The sequence below is a fragment of the Ascaphus truei genome, chromosome 15, assembly GCF_040206685.1.
Source record: "Ascaphus truei isolate aAscTru1 chromosome 15, aAscTru1.hap1, whole genome shotgun sequence".
In the NCBI taxonomy this organism is placed as follows: Eukaryota; Metazoa; Chordata; class Amphibia; order Anura; family Ascaphidae; genus Ascaphus; species Ascaphus truei.
Window position 1 is genome coordinate 32,039,259 of NC_134497.1, and position 16,716 is coordinate 32,055,974.

Here is a 16,716-nt window from a genome sequence, read left to right on the forward strand (position 1 = left end):
ACTACCATGCTTCCTACAGCCTGCATAAATGGATCCTGACTGACAGGGGTCTAAGGGAGTTTAATGCAAACTTCTGGAGCTGGTAGACACAAAATACATAACCAAGTTGTATAAAAACAATAAAAATAGTTAATTTTTTAAACTATTTTTATTGTTTTTATTCAACTTGGTTATGTATTTTGTGTCTACCAGTTCCAGAAGTTTGAAGTGTCGGATTCAGCTGACACATGTAGCGGACGGCATAAGTGTCACATTTTAACCAGGATACAATGTAAGTGTATCTCTGTGTACTGTTCTATTTTAATTAAAGCTTCATAGATTTGCACTATCTTCCCCTTCTGTTTATTCTGGGGACACTGATTGAAGCTGAGTGTGGGAGTACAGCGACGGAGTTCACAACACAGCTACACGTGGGGTTCGTGGAGCGGTGAGAGACGTGGGCACAGATACAGGTGTATCTTGTAAGTAGGCATTTTTACAGTGTATTAAGCATCTTTTTGGTTGGACATTACATACTACACTATGAAGTTTTTTCTTTGTATACTTCGCACTAGGATTGACCTTTCCGAATAAGAGAATCTTTAAACAGCAATGACCCAGGATTGGCAGCATTTCAAATTGACACTTATTTGTGGACATTTGTGGTGGACTATTTTCGTCAAATAGTGCAATAATCATTGCGTTTGTAAGGTACTAGGGCCGGGGATGTCTTTTTTGTAATTGTATGTTTCTATTTAACTGGTTGTAGGAGACAACTTGTAACTGTTATCCCCTGGGCTTCTTCACCCAGTCCAATTATCCATAGTTGGATGATTGGGTGGTTTATTTTTGGTAGCACTCTTGGATTTATACATCATAGTTTGTTATTCACTATTCATTATCACAGTTTGCAATATTTTATCTTATATTCATTTTATTTTCATTGCAATTTTATGTCTAGTGCTTTGTTGAGGATTTAGTTAGATTTGTTTTTGATTACCGCAATAAAGACAGAGTCCGGTATTGTGTCTGCGTTGTTGCTCACCAGGCGATAGTTTGTTGCCTCCGAGCTGCATGGGTTCTTCCAGGTCCGTAGAAGGAGGGTTAAAGGCCTCTGTGTAATGGTCCGGAGAGATTGCATACCTTGCTTACGTCGATTTTATTTTGCTTTTCTCTCCTGTAACTTCAGATCCACTTGGATGCATAGGCCGATGAGTTCCTGTAGTTCCGTGCGGCATTCCAATGCAGGAAGTTCATCCTTAAGGTTCTCGGACAAACCTTGCCAGAATGCTACCACTAATGCCTCATCGTTCCAGCCGGTTTGGTGGCTATGGTCTGAAATTCGATTGCATACCGGGCCACGGGACGACTGCCTTAGGTTATATGAAAGTGAGATGAAACAGCTGTTACCTTACGTCCGGGTGTGTCGAATACTCTGCGGAACTCTTTGGTGAAGCGGGCTTGAAGAAGCGGCTAAGTGCCAAATTGATGGAGCACCGGGAAGTATTCTCCACCAGCGAGATGGATGTGGGCTGTAGCAGGAACACCCAGCACACGATTCGGCTGAATGACACCACACCACACCATTACGGGAGCGTTCCAGAAGCATCGCTCCCAGAGATCTAGAAGATGTGAGGGACGTCCTGAAGGAGATGGAGACGGCGGGCATCATAAGACAGCGGGCATCATAAGACGGTGGGCATCGTAACGGATTCCCGTAGCCCCTATGTCTCCCTGATCGTGATAGTACGTAAGAAGAATGGGTCAGTTCGCCTGTGCGTAGACTTCCGCACCCTGAACCATCGTACCGCACCCTGAACCATCGTACAGTACCAGATCAGTACACCTTGCCGAGGATAGAAGAGATCCTCAGCGCCCTGTCAGGAAGCCAGTGGTTCAGCGTGCTGGACCTGAGGTCTGGGTACTACCACGTAGCTATGAGCTCCGAAGACCAGGTTAAGATGGCGTTTGTCTGTCCCCTCGGGTTCTACTAGTTCACCCAGATGCCCCAAGGCATTTGCGGTGCTCCAGCGACCTTCCAACGGCTAATGGAGAAGACCATTGACGATATGAACCACAGAGAATGCCTAGTCTACCTTGTCGACAGGGGTACTCCAGTAAGGCCAAGGTTCTCAACAAAATTCCTGAAGATTTACCCAGAGGAACCTCGGCAGAAGGCTGCAACCCCACGGACACCTTTCGGCAACAAGTGGAAGTCCGCCTATGAACAGGCATTCATTGGGCTCAAGAAAAGCCTCACGGAAGCACCCGTCTTGGCTTATGCAGAAGCAATATATTCTGCACATAGATGCCAGTTTCAAGGGACTTGGAGCTGTACTGCATCAGAAGTACCCTGCTGGCATCCGCCCAGTGGCGTATGTGAGCCGAAGCTTGACACCCTCTAAGCAAAACTACCATCCACAAACTGGAATTCCTCGCACTCAAGTGGGCAGTTGTCGAAAAGCTCCACGACTATTTGTACGGAGTCTCTTTTGAGGTGTGTTCAGATAATATCCCGCTGATCTACATACTGACCTCCGCCAAATTGGATGCCACCGGTCACAGGAGGCCAGCGGCGCTGTCAAAATAGCAATTTACCCTCAAGTACAAACTGCGGCCCTTAAACATTGGGGCGAATGCTATGTCCCACAGACCGGAACAGAGTACCACACCGGACAATGGCCCGCGGGAAGAAATCCCTGAACCTGAGATTCGGCATTGTGCTCGACTGCTGCCATAGTGGAGGACAAGATGCGTTCTCTGAACTGAGTAGCTGATTCACTGGGATGTCAGTCCAAGGCACTCCTTGCGCCTACTGCCACCCCGAAGGCATGTACGTCACCCAAAACACTATCATGCAATGGAAAGAATTGATAGAACACAAGATGTGTGATCCGGTGGCTATAGCTATACGCCAGGCCATCCAACAAAACAAACCCTCATTGATGAAGCATGCTCCCACTGACAGAGTTGCCGTCCTAATGAGGGAATGGGACAAATTCCACATAGAGCGTGGTCTCCTTTACAGAGTTGTCCCCTATCACAAAAAGATAGAGACTGACTTAGAAAAATATGAGAAAGACATTATTGCGTTTAAGAAGTGGAAGTTTGAACGAGACCAAGAGGATTATAGGGTTGACAAAGTTTACAAGTGGTATAAAGGCAAAAGAGCAGTTAAGAATAAATCTAAGGCACGTGACAATTCTTGTATCGAGATTCCAGTTCCTGCGCGTCTTCCGCATGTGCCTCAAGGAACCAGGGTTGGAAGGGGGGCAGTATGGAACACATTCATTTAGCATTGGGAAAGTAACAGAGGCTGCGCATGTAGGGCTCTCAATACCTAGGATACAACGGATCTGGCGGTGGAGATCGTACAGCTATCAGGGGTACATTAGACCAGAATCAGCAGGGAGCCAGGGCACGCTAGCCCTGGAGGAGGTTATCGGGGGTATGGCAGTACGGGCCTGATGTAAGGGGTTTAAACAGGCCCGTTGGTGGCGGCAGTTGGGGGGGGGGGTAGGTGCTCGTCCTACCGGAAGGGGCTCGGGGCTGGTAATGCGGGTTGAAGCGAGGGGGCAGGTCAATGGGACATACTTCTGGGCGCCCCCCCATTGCGTTACCTAGCACCGAGCACTTCCGGTGCGGACTGGGTCAGTAGCTATCTCCAGTTTGTCATTGTTAATAAAAGCTGCAGCCTTTATACCTCAAACTGTGACATACTTGAAAACGAGAAGTAACTCTCAATGTAGTACTTCCTGGTAAAACATTTTTTATAAATGTAGCGGTCATGTAAAATGCCTACAGTCATCTCTCCTGCTGGCAGCAAGGCCTGGTAAGTGTGGGCATGCCAGCAGTAATCATGGAGGTTTTCCCTCACACCCTGGTGAGGTGTCCTGTGTAGCTATGGGAGTGGTCACAGACTCTGACTCCCTGGTTGGTGATGTCAGAGGTTGTGTCAGCCCCCAGAGTACATAAGACACAGCACTGTGACTAACAGTTAGTTCTTGCAAGGTGTTTGCAGCGTTCCCGTTCTATCAGGAGTAGAGATATTGCAGAGTTCAGAGAATAGTTAACAGTTATGCTATAGTGGCTGATTTAGGAGTCTGTGTCCAGGGACCGGGCACAGAGCAGTGAATCCCTAATCTAGGAGACATACCTACCAAAGGGAAGCGGCTGGAAAATGATTGGCTAAGTACACCCCATTGTGGAGGGCAGCTATGCCCACCAGTACAATAAAGATGGAGCTGATCAGAAAGACCCCTGTGTGTGAGAGTATGATTACACAGGAGGTTGCACCACCGAGGAGTTCCTCACCAGGACCATCCCCATGCGGACGCAGGGACCCTGATGAGGTGGAGGCGCTGCACTGGAACTAGGTGAGACTCAGCACACTACCTCAGCTGCCTGTCTGGACGGGTTCTCCCCACACACCATCATGCGGGAGACTCAGGAGTCCTGTAGCCAACAGGTGCACCACCAGACACTACCACACTGTAATGGGGACCGGTTAGACCACAGGGGCCAATGTGAGATTGGGTGGGTCAGGCCGGGCCAGAAATACCGTTACATTTGGAGGCGAGCTGCTGAGATCAGATCTGTCATCAGGACAGGCTCTAGCTAGGCACACTGGGAAACAGGGATAGAGTCTGCTGCCACTCTGTGCTGCGTAGGGACGGACCTAGGGGTGGTCAGGGGCTGACGGGATATTGTCAGTTCGCAGGGACAACCTAGGGGCCTGAAAGGAGTGAGGGGTTTGGAGCCGGGCTATAGCTGACCGAGTCACCTTGAGGCAGTGCTAGTTGGTAGGATGCCAGAAGGGATAGCCTGTTAACTTGGTCAGGAATCCTGGAGAGGGTCTGCGCTAGGCTGACCAAGAGAGGTAGACGCCCCAAGTACTGCATGGCAGAGCCAGAGTACCTAGCCCATTCCAGACACTCACCGTAGGGAGCACAGACTGGGAGGAAGGAGTTACAGCAGACACTGAGAGAGTGAGCCTAGCCTGAGGTAGTGCAACACTGGGTCACACCTAGATAAGGTACACATGTGGTGGTGCATCTGAAGCTAATCTTTATTGTGCCGGTGTGGTGGCTGCCCTGCAGAGCGGAGCCCCATGTACGATAATTGGTACGAGAGTGAGACAACCCAAAGAATGGAGGATCCGCGTGGTGCGGAGAACCCAAAATGGCGACCAGAGGCTGATGGGGAGGGCACCCGTGGCGTGCACCCCACTGAAGAGCAAACAGTCGCCGAGTTATCGTTAACCAGTCTGCTCTGGAGCGGAGCGAAGGCTGTGGCTGCCCCGTTTTTATCCTGTCTGGGACAGCGAGGGGCCACCCTTGAAGAGTGTGAGGAAATTGTAATAATTGGGGGAGAACCCCGCGAGGAGAGCAAACAAACGGACTTTTTGGGCTTAAATGGCAACCAAAATGGCGGTTACCGCTTGCTAGGGACACTGCATGGGACAGTCACAGAAAATGTGGCTGGTGCAGGACTTGCAAAAAGCTGGCCGGGAATGGCGCGAACAGCAGAGCCCCACCCTGATGGGGGGCATGGCGCGAAAGCTATGGCTGCGCCTGCATGGACAGTGACTCACTCAGCCCCCGTGCTGAGTCAACCGCTTAGTCTATGGGACCCTCCCCTGATTTCTACCAGGGGGAGTGAATTTCAACTATGGCCTGTGGGAATGCACCCACTGGGCCCAGGGACTGATATCCAGACGGCGCCACTACAAAAGGTAGTTCCGGCCGTGGAAGAGCCGTGCAAAAAGGAGGGTTATATTGCACAAAGGGCGGCTGCAAGGAAGAGGCGGGAACTGGCCGCGGGAAAAGACCCCCACCCTTGTGGGGAAATTGGCGCGAAAACGCTAACCGCGCCCACCAGGACTGAGAAGGGTGCGGCCTTAATTAAGGGGCATGATATTCCCCTGTGGGACCCGCCCATAATTGCAACCCCTGGGGGCGGGTTCCAGCTCTGTCAGAAAAGGGAGGAGCCGAAGCAGGGAGTGGCGGATCCAGCAACTTCCACCAGTCAGTTGCGAGGAACCACTGAGAAGAAGAGACCTGTACAGGAAGTGGCTCCTGTGCAAAGAATGGCCTGCTCCTCCACTGTGGGCACGATGGTCTCCACCCAGCCCTACTCAGTACCCGGCGGGTTGCTAGTAGTGAGGGTGGCCAACACCGAGACGGTGGTCGGGCTCTGCCTACAATGTGGGCTGCCCGGAGGCACGGTCAACACGACGGCACGTTGCCCTCATTGCGGGACTTTATACCTGTGGCCTATGCCCACATTTATTCCAATCCAGCCTGCTGACCCCCCGGTGGACATGGCAAGGCGCTCCGCCGAGTCCCCGGGCGCGCTATGGATCAACCGCGCGAGTCCCGGAGACAAGGGACTGGAGCCGGTCAAGTCGGCTGGGTCAGTGGCGATCGAGGCGGTTGAATCACCCCCCGCAATCGGGGGAAAGAGACTTTCACTCCGCTCGGAGACCCCTAAGTCAGGGAAAGGGGATTACTCGGACGAGGACCTCCGTGAGCTGGCGGTGTTAAAAGCGGAGCCAAAAAGGCAGACCGGAAGGACGACACCCCGTGGGGTGAGTGGTGGCCTTGAGAACAGGGCGTCCCCCGCAGATCGGCGAGCCGACAGACGGAGTCCCGCCATCCCAGGACCTGATCTAGGAGACGGGAGAGAGATGCCTACACCCCTGCGGATGGGTAAGCCAAGCAGCCCTATCACTTACTTGGTTGCAGCAGGCGGCGAAGCGCTGGAAGGGCCGCGCCAGGCCCCGAGCGCACGTGGAGTGACGGCATCACTTCCGGTGGCGACGGCGGAGCAACCGGATGTCGTCGTAGAAGAAGAGATCCCGCATGGGGGTCCCACGCAAGATGGCGACGCTTCCGGTTCCGGGGAAGACATCACTTCCGGTGGTGATGGCGGAACCCATGGGGAAGACGCAGCGACGCTTCAGCGATTGGGGGAAGGTCCCCAATCACCCCAACGGCTCAGAAGCTGGACGGGCGATCTGAGGACTGAGGAGGGTGAAGTATCATCCTTTGAAATATCCACGGACAGCCGGGAACGGGTCGCAGCCCCGTGGCAATCGCTACCCCGTCCGTATGCCCAACCCCATGCCCTAGCTAAAACCCCTACCCCTGTCACACGGTCCCCGGGTTCCCCGCCTAGCCTGGAATCAGTGGACATACCCTCAGAAGAGGAGGTGAGACGGACTGGGGAAAGACAGCGCAGTGGCGCTACGGAAGGTATCTCCAGGGGAGGGGGAGAGTTGGGCAAGGCCGCGGTGGGCCGGTGGTTGCCCCCTGCAGTTCCGGCGCCGGTGAAAAAGGCCCCGGGATCTTCTAGGTGGTCTGTACCGCGATCTGAGCGGTCGTCGGGGGTATATTCCCTTGAGGATGATAGGGAGTCAGGGAGGTCAAATAGATTCCGGGAGAACCGTTGGTGGGCCCCACTATTTGAAGGGTACTCGGCCTGGATGGACCGTACTCGGTTCCTCATCCGGCGAGAGGATGTAGTGGACTACTGGTGGGCGGTGGGAGAGTTCACCCCAGAACAGAGGGACAGGGAACTGCAGGAGCGCTGGCTTCAAATAGAGCATAGGGAGATAGAACCTATGGGTCCCAGCATCTTGTCAGACCCCGTGGACCCTGACGAACCCCTATCATGGGTGCTACCCGGGAGGGCAGGTAAGGCTGACCTGACTAGGATCAGTAGGGCCGAACGGGCCATAATGGCTCGTTACAAGTCATCCCACGGGTTGGAGTACCCGTATGTCCCTGAGCCACTAATGGATGAAATAGAGGAGAATAGGGATAGGTGGCTCAGGGAAAATATTGAGATGCACTTAGTCAGTAAGGGGAATGATGTAGTGGGGAAGAAGGCCGAGGAACGGATAGAGCACTTGATCCGCATATGGGCCATTGGGAGAAATATCCACAAACACAAGGTAACATATAGGCCCGAGAGGGGATTACCACGGCATTACTCAGTTACAGTTCTAGATATGGGGGGTAGGGAAGTAAGGAAGCCGGACCCCTGTCACTATTTTTAGGTGGTACTGCGCATTACGCGGGTCCGTGGCTGCTGGTCGGGGCGGGCTTGGCGGATGACTGTATTCATGTATACTGTATTTGAATCGTGTGATGTTGATTATGTTTTCTGTTACAGTGCTTCCTGGAAAGAGGTATACAAATTTAGGTCCCAGCGAGGACGATGGGATTCACCAGGGGGAGAATGTAGCGGTCATGTAAAATGCCTACAGTCATCTCTCCTGCTGGCAGCAAGGCCTGGTAAGTGTGGGCATGCCAGCAGTAATCATGGAGGTTTTCCCTCACACCCTGGTGAGGTGTCCTGTGTAGCTATGGGAGTGGTCACAGACTCTGACTCCCTGGTTGGTGATGTCAGAGGTTGTGTCAGCCCCCAGAGTACATAAGACACAGCACTGTGACTAACAGTTAGTTCTTGCAAGGTGTTTGCAGCGTTCCCGTTCTATCAGGAGAAGAGATATTGCAGAGTTCAGAGAATAGTTAACAGTTATGCTATAGTGGCTGATTTAGGAGTCTGTGTCCAGGGACCGGGCACAGAGCAGTGAATCCCTAATCTAGGAGACATACCTACCAAAGGGAAGCGGCTGGAAAATGATTGGCTAAGTACACCCCATTGTGGAGGGCAGCTATGCCCACCAGTACAATAAAGATGGAGCTGATCAGAAAGACCTCTGTGTGTGAGAGTATGATTACACAGGAGGTTGCACCACCGAGGAGTTCCTCACCAGGACCATCCCCATGCGGACGCAGGGACCCTGATGAGGTGGAGGCGCTGCACTGGAACTAGGTGAGACTCAGCACACTACCTCAGCTGCCTGTCTGGACGGGTCCTCCCCACACACCATCATGCGGGAGACTCAGGAGTCCTGTAGCCAACAGGTGCACCACCAGACACTACCACACTGTAATGAGAGAGAGAGAGAGAGAGAGAGAGAGAGAGAGAGAGAGAGACTCTACTTTATCAGACCTCGCATGGTAACGTATATTCTTTCTATTTATTTTTAAGGGACAAGCACCAGGCCTCATTATTATCTTTACTAGGAGTGCTGATTCTTGCCTTTATATATACTGTATATATATTTTGTGTGCTTACAACAGACCCTCTCTTTTTTATATATATATAAATATACACAAAAAGAAAGAAAGAGAGGGTCTGTTGAAAGCACACAAAAAATATGTGAAAATACAAAATACATTTTATTAGCAACACAAAACACAAAAAAATATTAAAATATACATAAACACATACAAAATGAACACTGCCGACCCAAGAGATACACAACATACATGTAGAGACCCAAAATATGTAGCATACAATATACGTGGGTCTAATAATGCAAATCCAGAGGAAAGAAAATTCCCCTGGAAATGCAGTGAAGATCGGCCGATCAACAAAATAGAATAGTACAAATGACTAAATGATTACCAGCATCTACACAAAACCCAAATATGAGCAGAAAAAGAGAGCAAAAATAAATAATGTAATAGTTATATACCCCAATTGCTGTACAGCCAGATGATGGCAGCTAGACTCTGGCAAATGTAATAAACCAGAGAGAGACAAATGATAAATGTTTAGGATATGCAAAAGTTGGGTCCACCATAGATATGGATTGTATAGCAGTGAGTCAGCAGAGAATACAAGGGAGAAAACATATACGAATGACTCCCTAATGCCAGACCTAGATGTAACTAATATAAACTAAGGCAGACAGAGTGTGTAGTAGCCCAAGGGCTCCGTGGAGCATAATACTGTCCAGATACTTGCTAGGACGCTGCACAGGATATTCAGAGGAGAAGTGGAGTCCAAAACAAAGGTAAGTAAGAGGCAGTGCGAACCCCCGGCATCCCGCTCACTGTATACAGCAGGCAGCAGTCCCACAGCAGTCACACAGACCAGATAGAGCAGTGTCAGCAATAGAGCTCCAGTTAGAGAGGTGGTCAGCACAAGGCAGCAGTGGCCCACAGGAGAGTGAGTGGTATAGATACTCTGACGGCCGTAAGAGCGGGATGCCGGGGGCTCACACTGCCTCTTACTTACCGTCATTTTGGACTCCCCTTCTCCTCTGGATATCCTGTGCAGCGTCATAGCAAGTATCTGGACAGTATCTGGACAGTATTATCCAATAAAGAATATCACTTGTGAGCACATTCACATGTCTTAGACAAGTCTGCAACCCTGCCTTTCAACCATTATCACCTCGCATACAATGCTCCCACTGCAGCAAGGGATTCGGGGAAATGACATGCAAATGAGCACACAATGTGTCACCTTTTGCCTGGAATATCCATTCACATGGAGCCCATTTAAGCTGATGCATCACCGTTCACACAGCTTTTAAGCACAGCATGGGATTAGAAAAGCAAGTACAAACCACTCACAGACATGTTTCAACCTTGATGGGTATCATCAGTGTGAGGTTGGTCTGTACTTGCTTTGAAATATTTCTAGACTGGGTACAGTAGGTTTACATATATCACATTTTAAGTTATGGTGCGTGAAAAAGGTAACAAAAAACCTCCACCATTAGCATATAGCCAATAAAGAATATCACTTGTGAGCACATTCACATGTCTTAGACAAGTCTGCAACCCAGCCTTTCAACCATTATCACTTAGCATAAAGTGCTGCCACTGCAGCAAGGGATTCTGGGAAATTACATGCAAATGAGCACACAATGTATATAGATATACATACATATATACAGCTGTAGCGGCAGTAATTTTAAAACTTCACCCGGTGTACCGCTCGTAATACCCCTGTCATGGCGCGTAATGTTTTAAACCATACCGCCATTGACTCGGGTTTGTATCGGGTGCAGAAAATTGCATTTTAGCGTTGTCTGCAATACCGTCTAAAAACTCAAGTGGGCAATCACGAGTTGTTGTCTTAAAAATCTAATAGCAATTCAAACTACACAGTACAGCCGTACGTACAGTTCTGCAAGTCTGCGTGTGTGTGTACAGTAATTGTAATTTGAAGATTTATATTTGAAAAAACAACGTTGCGTCTTCTTTCGAATGTAAAATATTTTTTCCGCTCATTCGTGTACAGTATGTCTAATTGGAACCTTGTTGAAACGTATGTGTTCGTGTCATCACATTTCTATATGTATTATTTATTAATCAATACTTTTGCTAGGCTTGCTCTTTGTAACTCTGTACTGCCCGCAGACCTGGCCAGTCCCCAGTACTGAAGTGGGTAAGGGTATAACACGTACCCACAGCAGTGAGGGCGTGCCCAGAGTGTGGTAGGGTGCGTTGCCGGGTCTGTTGAGAGAGGGTTAGCCAGGTACTTGCCGCGTCCGGGGCGCCAGAGGTCCGAAGGTATAAATATGAAAGCCGTAGGTCAAGAGCAGGAGAGAGCAGCGTAGTGAGGTCCAAAGCCGAGTCCAGGGGGTAGCGAGGTACACGAAGTCTAACGAAAGCCGAGATCAAATCCAAGGGTAGCATACCGGGGCAGGAACTGGAGTGAGAGCTGGAAGACACAAGAGAGCCAGGCATAGAATTCCATACAGCAAGAGCCACAAGAAACTATGCAGAGCGAGGAAGGAGAGGGCAGACTGGAGTAATATATGTGGGTGGACCAACAGGGGTAAGAGGTGGAGCGGGGGTGAGCCTGAGCAAGCCCAGGGATGGCTCAGGTGCCTAGAGTGGGAGCCAGCCAGGTGAGCGTGGAGATTGTCCTGATGTCCTGCGGCTGATGGGAGGTGGAGCCAGGTGTGTGGGAGGACGGCAAAGAGGATCGGGTGTGCGCGCAACCTGTAAGGTCCCCAACTGGAACAGGTAAAGAACCGGCGGGGAGGGCGCACGGAGAGTGCAGTGATGCTGGGAGCAGGGGCAATGGGGACCCGCTGCAGGGAGCGAGCCCCCCGATCCCTTACACTCTTCTTTTCATACTGTTTTTATTTAATGCGCATGCGTGTATGTCTCATTGAAACCTTGTTGAAACGCATTTGCATGCCATCACATTTAGGCGCATGCATGTATTTAAATTTTCTTAAAAAGCAAAGCAATTCATCTGGGATTGATAAGCCCTTCTTGGAAAATCCACCATACATTCAAAGTGAATATCACGTTAAAAAAAAAAAACCGAGACATCCCTTTTTGAAGGACAGATTTAAATTAGCCATAATTCGAATCATGTTTTTGAAAAGTTAACAATTTTTGCCATTTTTACAATCACTTCCTTTGTAATTGTACTGTAATGTATACTGCACTGTACAGTATATTACTGTAATTTTTCTTTGGGGGTGGGGGTGTTTCAATGATTCTCATGAATTTAAAGAATACGTTTTTTATTTCATCTCTATAATCATGGAAGAATGACAAATACAAATTATCATGAATCATTCAAATTTACAATCTTTCTCTTCATAATAGCTGCATTGCATTCTGTAGTTAGTTCTTAATTCTTCTGCCAGTTTTAATTTAAAGGCCGGTGGTATGTATCTGTAGCCCCTCCCCCCTCCCAGATAGAGCCATTCATGAAAATATATTGAGACTTTGTTGAACCGTGTTGTCTCTCCGCCCCCCGTAGACCTTATAGCAAGTAGTTTTCCTCCAGCATTTCAGTGTGTCTCACTGGGTCAGGCAGCCCCCCCATATATGAGCAGCCTGGATTTTTAAAGCCCCTTAACGAGGCAGCTAAGATCTGACAATTAACAAGACCTACCCAGCTGAATTTTAACCTGGTCACTGGTGTACTGCAGACCTAAACATAGGTCAGCCAGGCATAGGGCTGGTGTTTTTTATTCACCCTGTTACAAGGGGACACTAAACTTTTTAAAGTAGAAGGTTTTTTCATGTTTCTGTGTTGGACAGACCCACTGCCCAACTCTACCCTGTCACCGGTCAGTATAAAATGATCAAGAACCAAAGAATGATTTTTATAAATAAAAATAAATAAACAGCATTAGCACCTTTAACCTACTGTCGTCATGCTGCAACCGCATAAAACACTATATACAGTATATATAGCTGTTATAATTATAACACACTAGCTGATATACCCGGCGTTGCCCGGAATGTAATTTTGGGGGGGCGGGCGACAGGGTTGGGCTTCCCCCCCTGGGTTGTGCTTCCCCCCCCCTTGACAGCTAGGTGGGTGACTGAGTTGACTGAGTGGGTGGGTGACTGAGTGGGTGGGTGGCACTTGACTGAGTGGGTGGGTGGCACTTGACTGAGTGGGTGGGTGACACTTGACTGAGTGGGTGGGTCGGTGACTGGGTGACTATGGGTCGGTGGGTGCGGTGACTGGGTGACTTTTTTTGGGTTGGTTGGTGGGTCGGTGATGGTGACTTTTTCTGGGTCGGTGACTGGGTGACTTTTTCTGGGTTCGGTGACTGGGTTGGGTGGGTTGGTGAGTGGGTGGGTCGGTGAGTGGGTGTGTGGGGTCGGTGACTGACTGACTGGGTGGGTGACAGAATGGGTGGGTGACTGGGTGGGTTGGTGGTTGACTGTGTGGGTGACTGACTGACTGACTGGGTGGGTTGGTGACTGACTGACTGACTGCGTGAGGGACTGACCTTGACTGACTGGGTAGGTGGGTGGGTGACTGACTTGACTGACTGGGTGGGTGACTGACTGGGTGGGTGACTGACTGACTGGGTGACTGACTGACTGGGTGACTGACTGATTGGGTGACTGACTGACTAGGTGACTGACTGACTGGGTGACTGACTGACTGGGTGACTGACTGACTGGGTGACTGACTGACTGGGTGGGTGACTGACTGACTGACTGGGTGGGTGACTGGGTGGGTGTGTGCGTGGGTGACTGACTGACTGGTTGGGTGAATGGGTGACTGTGGGTGGGTGAATGGGTGACTGTGGGTGGGGGAATGCGTGGGTGTGTTGACTGGGTGGGTGACTGGGTGGGTGAATGGGTGGGTGGGTTGGTGAATGGGTGGGTGACTGGGTGTGTGAATCCATTGGGTGGGTGAATGAGTGGGTGAATTTGGGTGACTGGGTGGGTGGGTGAATTTGGGTGACTGGGTGTGTGGGTGGGTGAGTGGGTGAGTTTGGGTGACTGGGTGGGTCACCGGGTGGGTGGGTGACTGGGTGGGTGGGTGACTGGGTGGGTGACTGACTGAGTGACCGGATGGATGACTGACTGAGTGACTGGGTGGGTGACTGACTGAGTGACTGGGTGGGTGACTGACTGAGTGACCGGGTGGGTGACTGACTGAGTGACCGGGTGGGTGACTGGGCTAGTGAGTGAGTGAGTGGGTGTGTGGGTGAGTGACTGGGTGGGTGGGTGAGTGACTTGAGTGACTGGGTGGGTTGGGTGAGTGACTGGGTGGGTGAGTGACTGGGTGGGTGAGTGACTGGGTGGGTGAGTGAGTGACTGGGTGGGTGAGTGACTATGACTGGGTTGGGTGGGTGGATGGGTGACTGGGTGGGTGGGTGACTGGGTGGGTGGGTTGACTTTGACTGGTTGGGTGGGTTGACTGGGTGGGTGTGTGGGTGGGTGTGTGGGTGGGTGTGTGGGTGAGTGACTGGGTGGGTGCGTGGTTGACTTTGACTGGGTGACAGTGGGTGGGAGACTTACCTTGACCGGGTGGTGGTTCCTGGCGGCAGACGGTTCCCCTCCTAGCACTGATAGGAGGTGGGTTCGGCAAGAGTTTCGCGCCGCGCTTCCCCTGCGTTCCTTGTTGGGAGCAAGGGGGGGAGGAGGCTAGAGTTTGCGGCCGCGCTTCCCCTCCGCCTGGGAGCCGGTGCACGTGAGGGTGAGTGCAGGAGGCCCGGGCCGCGCCGCGCTTCCCCTCCGTTCCTTGTTGGGAGCGAGGGGGGAGGAGGCTGGAGTTTGCTGCTGACCAGGAGGGCCGTGCCGCGCTTCCCCTCCGTCCGGGAGCCGGTTGAGAGCGAGGTGGGAGGAGCCTGAAGTTGGCGGCAGGGGCAGGAGGGCCGTGCATGCTTCCCCTCCGCCCGGGAGCCGGTGCAGGGCGGCGCACGTGGTGGGGATGTTGCGGAGCGTCTGGGTTTGGATGGGGGGGGGGGAGTGGTATTTGTGCCTGAGGGGGGAGAGTGACAGCCACCAGGAGAGAGACTGTGTGTGTGTCCTTTGGCCCGTCACTCCGCCTCAGGCCAATGAGAGATGTGCGGGGGCGGCCAGGCCAAGGGAGCAATCTCATTGGCCTGAGGGACAGGACAACCAGACACGCATACAACGGTTTCAGAAATATATAGATAGGGAGGGGAGTGGGACAGCCAACGTCTCCTAACCTCAGGTAATTTCCCCATCTGCCTTGTCTCTATATACCGTACCTTTCATTTCCCCACTCAAACTCCCTAGCCACACCCTCCATCTGGCCTGCCCAATCACAGCACTCTTCCCACCTGCCCAGCACCCACTCCTCAGCCAATCACCTGACACCTCTCCCACATCTGCCTGGTAACACAAAGCTCACTTTCCTGCCAAAACGGAACTAGCCCCAAACAAAACCCAGAGGTGAGCGAGGCGCTTCCAGTCCCGTGCCCCCCACCCCCCACAGTCCCTTCAACTTTATTATGAAGGCCGCCACACACCTAACCCTAAAACAACACACCTTAATCCCTCACCCTAAAACCTCCTACCCAAGCACTTACCCTAAATCCCTTAAACTAACCCCATACCCAAAACAGTAATAAAACTTACATTAGAAGCTGCTAATGGTGGAGGGTCCGTCTGCTGCCTAATGCTGGCAGCAAATTGGTCACGGCGAAACTATTCCAATTCACAGCTAAGTGAGGCTACAGACTGCTTCAGCATAATCAGAAACGCAATGTGACAGTAAAGGATTTAACCAGGCTCACTAATAAAGGTTAAGCCCACTTGGTTACCCCTGATCCGTGTGCCGAGGTCTTGGAGTGGCAGCTCGTGGACCTGGATGGCAGAAATGCATTGCTGTGACTGTGTGCAAATGATGCGACATTAAAGATTTTTCTGTTTTGCCTTTCTCGGGGTGCTGGGACCAGGCGATTTCTAGGCTGTAACTTTCAGGGTGGGTTTATATGGGATACCCCAAAAGTTGAATTCGGGAATCAAGTGAGATCTCGCAGATGCAGCCAGGCACATAACTTCGGGCAGACTGACCCTGAAATCGTTCTTGCGACCAAGGCTGCGAACCCGCTGCGGCCGGCCGCAGACCCTTGCCCGAATGGTCCCTGCCCCCGCTGCCTCCTTCCGGCAGGGCTGACTGCGTACTGTGATGCGTCAGCCGGCCGATGCTGCAAGATCCTAGTGATTTTCGGCGCTGACGCGTCACGTGGTACGCGAGTCAGCCAATGGGGAGGAGGGGAGGGAAGGAGCTAGATGGGAGGCGCCTTGGGCGGGGAGCAGGGAAGGAGCTGCGGGTTAAAGTGTGTGTGTGTGTATGTATGTGTGTGTGTATGTATATATGTGTGTGTGTATGTGTGTGGGGGGGGTGGACGGCACCACGATCAGATCCCACCCCCCTCCCGCTCCCGGCTCCCTACAGACCGCATATCGCGGTCTGTGTCTGTCAGCACCCCACCTGTCTGCAGTGCGGGCGCGCTGACTGAGGGAGCGGGGCCTTAGCCCAACCGCCAGGATCCTTGCTGCAGCATCATCCAGACAAGGTAATTGGGCATGAAGGGTTTAATGTATACCTGCAAACATACAGGGGGTTCCTAGTATAAGGAGGGGTGCCCAGGTACCCTGAACCTAGTATAGGGGT

At 51.5% G+C, this 16,716-nt stretch overlaps 1 protein-coding gene across 2 annotated transcripts in view; it reads right to left on the reverse strand.

Moving 5' to 3' along the window:
- The window catches only part of LOC142466770 (uncharacterized), a 616,011-nt gene that overhangs the window by 363,663 nt on the left and 235,632 nt on the right, over window positions 1–16,716 (reverse strand). The window lies entirely within an intron of this gene.